This window comes from Suncus etruscus, chromosome 8 (assembly GCF_024139225.1).
Source record: "Suncus etruscus isolate mSunEtr1 chromosome 8, mSunEtr1.pri.cur, whole genome shotgun sequence".
Classification (NCBI taxonomy): domain Eukaryota; kingdom Metazoa; phylum Chordata; class Mammalia; order Eulipotyphla; family Soricidae; genus Suncus; species Suncus etruscus.
The window spans coordinates 36,508,406-36,516,953 of record NC_064855.1 but is presented as its reverse complement, the minus strand read 5'-3'; the positions used below and the strand labels follow the sequence as shown (position 1 = coordinate 36,516,953).

Sequence of the window (8,548 nt, the reverse complement as noted above, 5' to 3'; positions counted from 1 at the left end):
GTGGCTCTTGTATCCTGGGCACTATTTCCTTTGAGGTGCAGAAGCTTCTCAGCTTAATATATTCCCATCTGTTAATCTCTGCTTTCACTTGCTTGGAGAGTGCAGTTTCCTCCTTGAAGATGCCTGTAATGTCCTGTAGTGTTTTGCCTATGTGCTGTTCTATATATCTTATGGTTTTGGGGCTGATATCGAGGTCTTTAATCCATTTGGATTTTACCTTTGTACATGATGTTAGCTGGGGGTCTAAGTTTAATTTTTTGCAAGTGGCTATCCAATTGTGCCAACACCACTTGTTGAAGAGGCTTTCCCTGCTCCATTTAGGATTTCCTGCTCCTTTATCAAAAATTAGATGGTTGTATCTCTGGGGAACATTTTCTGAGTATTCAAGCCTATTCCACTGATCTGAGGACCTATCCTTATTCCAATACCATGCTGTTTTGATAATTGTTGCTTTGTAGTACAGTTTAAAGTTGGGAAAAGTAATTCCTCCCATATTCTTTTTCCCAATGATTGCTTTAGCTATTCGAGGGTGTTTATTGTTCCAAATGAATTTCAAAAGTGTCTGATCCACTTCTTTGAAGAATGTCATGGGTATCTTTAGAGGGATGGCATTAAATCTGTATAATGCCTTGGGGAGTATTGACATTTTGATGATGTTAATCCTGCCAATCCATGAGCAGGGTATGTGTTTCCATTTCCGTGTGTCCTCTCTTATTTCTTGGAGCAGAGTTTTATAGTTTTCTTTGTATAGGTCCTTCACATATTTAGTCAAGTTGATTCCAAGATATTTGAGTTTGTGTGGTACTATCGTGAATGGGGTTGTTTTCTTAATGTCCATTTCATCCTTATTACTATTGGTATATAGAAAGGCCATTGATTTTTGTGTGTTAATTTTGTAGCCTGCCACCTTGCTATATGAGTCTATTGTTTCTAGAAGCTTTTTGATAGAGTCTTTAGGGTTTTCTAAGTAGAGTATCATGTCATCTGCAAACAGTGAGAGCTTGACTTCTTCCTTTCCTATCTGGATTCCCTTGATATCCTTTTCTTGCCTAATCGCTATAGCAAGTACTTCCAGTGCTATGTTGAATAGGAGTGGTGAGAGAGGACAGCCTTGTCTTGTGCCAGAATTTAGAGGGAAGGCTTTCAGTTTTTCTCCATTGAGGATAATATTTGCCACTGGCTTGTGGTAGATGCCCTTCACTATATTGAGAAAGGTTCCCTCCATTCCCATCTTGCTGAGAGTTTTGATCAAGAATGGGTGTTGGACCTTATCAAATGCTTTCTCTGCATCTATTGATATGATCATGTGGTTTTTATTTTTCTTGTTATTGATGTTGTGTATTATGTTGATAGATTTACGGATGTTAAACCAGCCTTGCATTCCTGGGATGAAACCTACTTGATCGTAGTGGATGATCTTCTTAACGAGGCATTGAATCCTATTTGCCAGGATTTTGTTGAGGATCTTTGCATCTGCATTCATCAGTGATATTGGTCTGTAATTTTCTTTTTTGGTAGCGTCTCTGTCTGGTTTAGGTATCAAGGTGATGTTGGCTTCATAAAAGCTATTTGGAAGTGTTTCTGTTTGTTCAATTTCATGAAAGAGTCTTGCCAAGATTGGCAGTAGTTCCTCTTGGAAAGTTTGATAGAATTCATTAGTGAATCCATCTGGACCTGGGCTTTTGTTTTTCGGCAGACATTTGATTACTGTTTTAATTTCATCAATGGTGATGGGGGTGTTTAGATATGCTACATCCTCTTCCTTCAACCGTGGAAGATTATAAGAGTCCAAGAATTTATCCATTTCTTCCAGGTTCTCATTTTTAGTGGCGTAGAGTTTTTCAAAGTAGTTTCTGATTACCCTTTGAATCTCTGTCATATCAGTAGTGATCTCTCCTTTTTCATTCCTGATACGAGTTATCAAGTTTCTCTCTCTCTCTTTCTTTGTTAGGTTTGCCAGTGGTCTATCAATCTTGTTTATTTTTTCAAAGAACCAACTTCTGCTTTCGTTGATCTTTCGGATTGTTTTTTGAGTTTCCACTTCGTTGATTTCTGCTCTCAGCTTTGTTATTTCCTTCTGTCTTCCTATTCTTGGGTCCTTTTGTTGAGCATTTTCTAGTTCTATTAGCTGTGTCATTAAGCTACTCAGGTAAGCTCCTTCTTCCTTCCTGATGTGTGCTTGCAAAGCTATAAATTTTCCTCTCAGTACTGCTTTTGCTGTGTCCCATAAGTTCTGAGAGTTTGTGTCTTTATTGTCATTTGTTTCCAGGAACCTTTTTATTTCCTCCTTGATTTCATCTCGGACCCACTGGTTATTGAGCATGAGGCTGTTTAACTTCCAGGTGTTAAAGTGTTTCTTCTGAGTCCCTTTGGAGTTCACAAATAATTTCAGAGCCTTGTGGTCAGCGAAGGTAGTCTGCAAAATTTCTATCCTCTTGATCTTATGGAGGTATGTTTTATGTGCCAGCATGTAGTCTATCCTGGAGAATGTCCCATGTACATTGGAGAAGAATGTGTATCCAGGTTTCTGGGGATGGAGTGTCCTATATATATCCACTAGGCCTCTTTCTTCCATTTCTCTCCTCAGGTCTAGTATATTCTTGTTGGGTTTCAGTCTGGTTGACCTGTCCAGTGTTGACAAAGCCGTGTTAAGGTCCCCCACAATTATTGTGTTGTTGTTGATATTATTTTTCAGATTTGTCAACAGTTGTATTAAATATTTTGCTGGCCCCTCATTCGGTGCATATATGTTTAGGAGAGTGAATTCTTCCTGCTCTACGTACCCCTTGATTAATATAAAATGTCCGTCTTTGTCCCTTACAACCTTCCTGAGTATAAAGTTTGCATTATCTGATATTAGTATGGCCACTCCAGCTTTTTTATGGGTGTTGTTTGCTTGGATAACTTTTCTCCAGCCTTTTATTTTGAGTCTATGTTTGTTCTGACTATTCAGGTGCGTTTCTTGTAGGCAGCAGAAGGTTGGATTGAGTTTTTTGATCCATTTAGCCACTCTGTGTCTCTTAACTGGTGCATTTAGTCCATTGACGTTGAGAGAAAGAATTGTCCTGGGATTTAACGCCATCTTTATTTCAAAATTTGGTGTGTCTTTTGGGTAGTCTTGTCTTAGATTAGGTCTTTCAGTTTTTCTCTTAAGACTGGTTTTGTGTCTGTGAAGTTTCTGAGCTGTTTTTTGTCTGTGAAACCATGTATTCTTCCATCAAACCGGAAAGTGAGTTTTGCTGGGTATAGTATTCTGGGTGAAGCATTCATTTCATTCAGTCTTGTCACAATATCCCACCACTGCTTTCTGGCATTGAGCGTTTCTGGTGACAGGTCTGCTGTAAATCTCAGGGAAGCTTGCTTGAACATGATTTCCCCTTTTGATCTTGCTGTTTTCAGAATTCTGTCTCTATCTGTGGGATTTGTCATTGTGACTAGGATGTGTCTTGGGGTGGTTTTTCTGGGGTCTCTTTTGGTTGGTACTCTTCGGGCATGCAGGATTTGATCACATATATTCTTTAGCTCTGGAAGTTTCTCTTTAATGATGTTCTTGACCATTGATTCTTCCTGGAAATTTTCTTCCTGGGTCTCTGGGACTCCAATGATTCTTAAGTTGTTTCTGTTGATCTTATCATAGACTTCTATTTTCGTCTGTTCCCATTCTTTGACTAATTTTTCCATTGTCTGCTCATTTGCTTTAAGTTTTTTGTACAATCTCTCCTGCTGTATGGAATTGTTATGTATCTCATCTTCCACAGCACCAAGTCTATTCTCAGCTTCTGATACCCTGTCCCAGAGCTTATCCATTTTGTCATTCACTTCGTTTACTGACTTTTTCAGTCCTGTTAGTTGACATGTTATTTCAGTTTGGAGTTTTGTCATTTCTGCCTTCATATTTTCTTGGTTCTTATTAGTGTTCTGTTCAACTCGATCCATGGTTTCTTGGAGTCTGTTGAGCACCTTCCATATTGCTAGTCTAAAGTCCTTATCTGAGAGGTTGATTAGTTGTTCAGTCATTATCTGGTCCTCAGAATTGTCATCTTCATTCTCTATGTCTGATGCTGGCCTGCGTTGTTTCCCCATTGTCACACTTGTATTGTGGGTTTTTCTACGTGTTGTGGTGGTATTCATTGTCTATATGATGTAGGCAGCACACTCCTCTGGCTCCTCCCTTTCTGGATGGGCTGACTTGCCTCTAAGGGAGGGGAGTCCTCCGTGGATGAAGCCTCACACTGGGTCAAATCTTAGGCCCGAGCATGCAACAGAGAAGACAGTCCAGAGAGAAATGTTTGCTTCTGTGATATAGCGCCGTTCTTAGTGTGATTTTTCCTTCTTGTTGCAATGGAGTTCTTTCCTCTGAGCCTCTTTTTGCCCCACTCGCAAGAGTTTCACGCAAGAGGACAGTAGACAGACATAGACAGGTCACACTCACAGTCTTTCACAGCTGAGCCCCACTGGGCCGGTGTACTTTCGCGGATTTTCCCTGCCTGGTGTCACACACAGGGAGCCAGCTTTTGCAAAGGTTAGCCGGTTTTTATGCTCTGAAGTCCCTCCCTGAAAATGGCGTCTGGGCGAGCGAGGTTTCTGGAGGCTCTTTTTGCCCCACTCGCAAGAGTTTCACGCAAGAGGACAGTAGACAGACATAGACAGGTCACACTCACAGTCTTTCACAGCTGAGCCCCACTGGGCCAGTGTACTTTCGCGGATTTTCCCCGCCTGGTGTCACACACAGGGAGCCAGCTTTTGCAAAGGTTAGCCGGTTTTTATGCTCTGAAGTCCCTCCCTGAAAATGGCGTCTGGGCGAGCGAGGTTTCTGGAGGCTCTTTTTGCCCCACTCGCAAGAGTTTTACGCAAGAGGACAGTAGACAGACATAGACAGGTCACACTCACAGTCTTTCACAGCTGAGCCCCACTGGGCCGGTGTACTTTCGCGGATTTTCCCCGCCTGGTGTCACACACAGGGAGCCAGCTTTTGCAAAGGTTAGCCGGTTTTTATGCTCTGAAGTCCCTCCCTGAAAATGGCGTCTGGGCGAGCGAGGTTTCTGGAGGCTCTTTTTGCCCCACTCGCAAGAGTTTCACGCAAGAGGACAGTAGACAGACATAGACAGGTCACACTCACAGTCTTTCACAGCTGAGCCCCACTGGGCCGGTGTACTTTCGCGGATTTTCCCCGCCTGGTGTCACACACAGGGAGCCCAGATTTTTTTTTTCTTTCTGTGAAATCACTACTTTTCTCTGGAATACTGTTCTTGCTTTTAAAGATTGTTAAAAGGTGTTTTTCTTTTACCTGTTTCATCTCCATATTGTAGGGTTTTAATTTTTCAGCACATTTTGGCAATCAAGAGGAAACATTTTGAAATGTTTTGCTTCCTTATTATCAGAAATCAAAGCATTTTTTCTCGAGAAGGGTGTTCACTATCCAGAATTAACAAATGATCAGTGGATTCAAAAACTGTATTTCATGGTGGATGTTACTTCACATCTAAATCAGCCTAATAATAAACTACAGGGGAAAGGAAACACAGTTTTTCTGATGTTAGAAGTTATTTTGTTTAAAAACAAATTATCTGTTTTTGCTCAAGATTTTGACAGAGAAACTTGATTCGCTTTCCAAGCCTGATGAAACATCGCCAAAAAAATAATTCTGATATTGACATTACCTATTTTAAGGGGCTGGAGAGATAGCATGGAGATAAGACATTTGCCTTTCATGCAGAAGGTCAGTGGTTTGAATCCCGGCATCCTAGATGGTCCTCTAAGCCTGCCAGGAGCGATTTCTGAGCATAGAGCCAGGCATAACCCCTGAGCGCAGTCGGGTGTGACCCAAAAACCAAAAAAAAAACCAAAGACATAACCTATTTTAAAACAGCACTTTTAAGTATGAGGGAAGCTTTTCTCAAGAGGTTTCAGGATTTTAGAAACAGCAAAGCGCCGCTGACCTTGGTTTTAAAAAAAATCCTCTGGAACAGAATTAAATTTTTCTCCCTTTAATATCGACATTGGCAACTTTGAAATGCAATTGCTGGATTTAAAAAACAAAGAACTATGGAGCTCGAAATTTGAACGTCTTTGTGCTAATTTAGAAAGATTGGAGAAACACAAATGTGAACTTAGTTCACAAAACAAGTGGTCTGTTTTGAAAGACCTGGAGAAGGAAGATATGTTGATTTTTTTTCTGTGTTTATTCTTTTTTTTTTATTTAAACACCTTGATTACATACATGATTGTGTTTGGGTTTCAGTCATGTAAAGAACACCACCCATCACCAGTGCAACATTCCCATCACCAATGTCCCAAGTCTCCCTCCTCCCCACCCAACCCCCGTCTGTACTCTAAACAGGCTCTCCATTTCCCTCATACATTCTCATTATTAGGACAGTTCAAAATGTAGTTATTTCTCTAACTAAACTCATCACTCTTTTGTGGTGAGCATCACTCTTTGTGGTGAGCTGGAACTTCCAGATATGTTGATTTTTAACACCTGGAATAGTATTCCTGACTCATATAATCAACTAAAAAAGCTAGTGTTTGGGGCCGGGAAGGTGGCGCTGGAGATAAGGTGTCTGCCTTGTAAGCGCTACCAAGGAACGGACCGCGGTTCAATCCCCCGGCGTCCCATATGGTCCCCCCAAGCCAGGGGCGATTTCTGAGCACATAGCCAGGAGTAACCCCTGAGCGTCAAACGGGTGTGGCCCAAAAACAAAAAAAAAAAAAAAGCCAGTGTTTGCTGTCTTTCCTTGTTTGGGTCTACATATTTATGCGAACAATCATTTTCAAGCATGAATCTAATCATGAGTAAATTGAGAAATCGTCTCATTGATAAGAACCTGGAATCGTGCCTAAAATTAAAAACAACAACATACAAACCTCACTTACTCAAACTATCCAAGGAAATGCAAGGCCAATTTTTACATTAGTGTTTGTGACTTTGTCAATCATTGTCAGGATGTAATTTTTTCTAAATTGTAAGGCAAATTTTACAGAATTTAACGTTATCAATAAATAATATCCTTCTAAAATTTTTGTTTTATTAGTTGTGTTATTTTTATCCTCCCGACCTATGTAGATACTTGCATGCAGAATATTCTCAATAAAAACTTATTGAAACTAAAAACAGTGTACCATCTTATGTATTTTTAGTTTTAAAAATGTGGCTCTCATACTTACCTGGCAGGGGAGATATGATTACGAAGGTGGTTTCCCCAGGGTGAGGCTCACTCATTGCACTCAGGGTGTGCTGACTCCTGTGGTTTCCCCAAATGTGGGAAACTTGACTGCATAATTTGTGGTAGTGGGGGACTGCATTTATGCTCTCCCCTGAAATGAAAGAAAAAGAAAATAAAATGTGGCTCTCAAAATAAATTTCAATCGTGGTTTTGGCGAGATTGGGCTCAGTTGAAAAAAAAAAAAAGGTTGCCCACCACTGTCTTAGGCCAAGGCAATTCCTTTTCTTATTTCTCCAATACTTACTGTGCCTATGCACACACACATACAAAAAAAATACAACCACAAAATCTTGCCACACTAGCCCTCCTTCCTTTTTTTTCTTCTATTTTCTTTCTTGTTGTTTTGTCTTTTTTGTTGTTGTTGTTGTTGCTGTTGAGTTTTTTGTCGTTGCTTGTTTTGGTTTGTTTTTTTCTCATTTTTTTTCTTTTATCCCTTTCTTCTTTTAAATTTATATTTATAGCTTCTAGATGGACTCCTCCCAGATTTCTTTTTTTGGTTTTCTTTTTTTTTCTTTCTTTCTTTTTTTGGTTTTCAACAAAACCACAAAACTTGAATCATCTTGTTCTGATTCACAAATTGGGGGGTGGGGGGAATGGTACCAGGAGCAAACAGTAGCATGAATATTGAGTGGAAATAAAAATTGATCAGACCTAAACACCAAACCCAAAGACAATAACAACAAAATAAAGATACCCAATCTACAACAAGCTGTACACAAAGGGGATCTGTTACACTAGTTGTGCAAGGAGCAAATGGGGGAGGTATGTGATGCATACTGGGACCAGGGGTGGAGGAAAGACAACACTGGTGGTGAGAATGGACCTAGTTCACTGTCACTAAGTACCTTAAATATAACTGTGAGTTAGAGAAATAACTACAATGAGAATTATCATAACAATGTGAATGAATGAGGGAAGTAGAAAGCCTATCTTGAGTGCAGGTGGGGGTGGGGGTAGGGAGAAGGGATACTTGGGACATTGGTGATGGGAATGGTGCATTGGTGAAGGGGGGTGTTCTTTACATGACTGAAACCAAACTACAATTGTATTTGTAATCAAGGTGTTTAAATAAAGATATTAATTATAAAAAATAATAAAAAAGAAATATAACTGTGAAAGATTTGTAATTCACATTAGTCACAATAAAAACTATTTTTTAAAAAAGGAACAGAGATATAATTTTGATTCAGGAAATTAAACAATTCACTTTAAACACCACTGGGGCAGAGAGAAAATTATAGAGGAAATCAAAAGAATCCAGTAAACAAATGAGAATAAAGACAAAAATTATCATAATTTGTCAGACACAGCAAAAGCAATAT

The 8,548-nt window shown here is 39.7% G+C and overlaps 1 non-coding gene across 1 annotated transcript; it reads left to right on the top strand.

The window, feature by feature from the left end:
- Positions 1-7,159: 7,159 nt before the first annotated feature.
- Positions 7,160-7,320, top strand: LOC126016567 (U1 spliceosomal RNA). The gene has a single exon (XR_007498360.1). It is a non-coding gene; the product is annotated as a U1 spliceosomal RNA (small nuclear RNA).
- Positions 7,321-8,548: the final 1,228 nt, after the last annotated feature.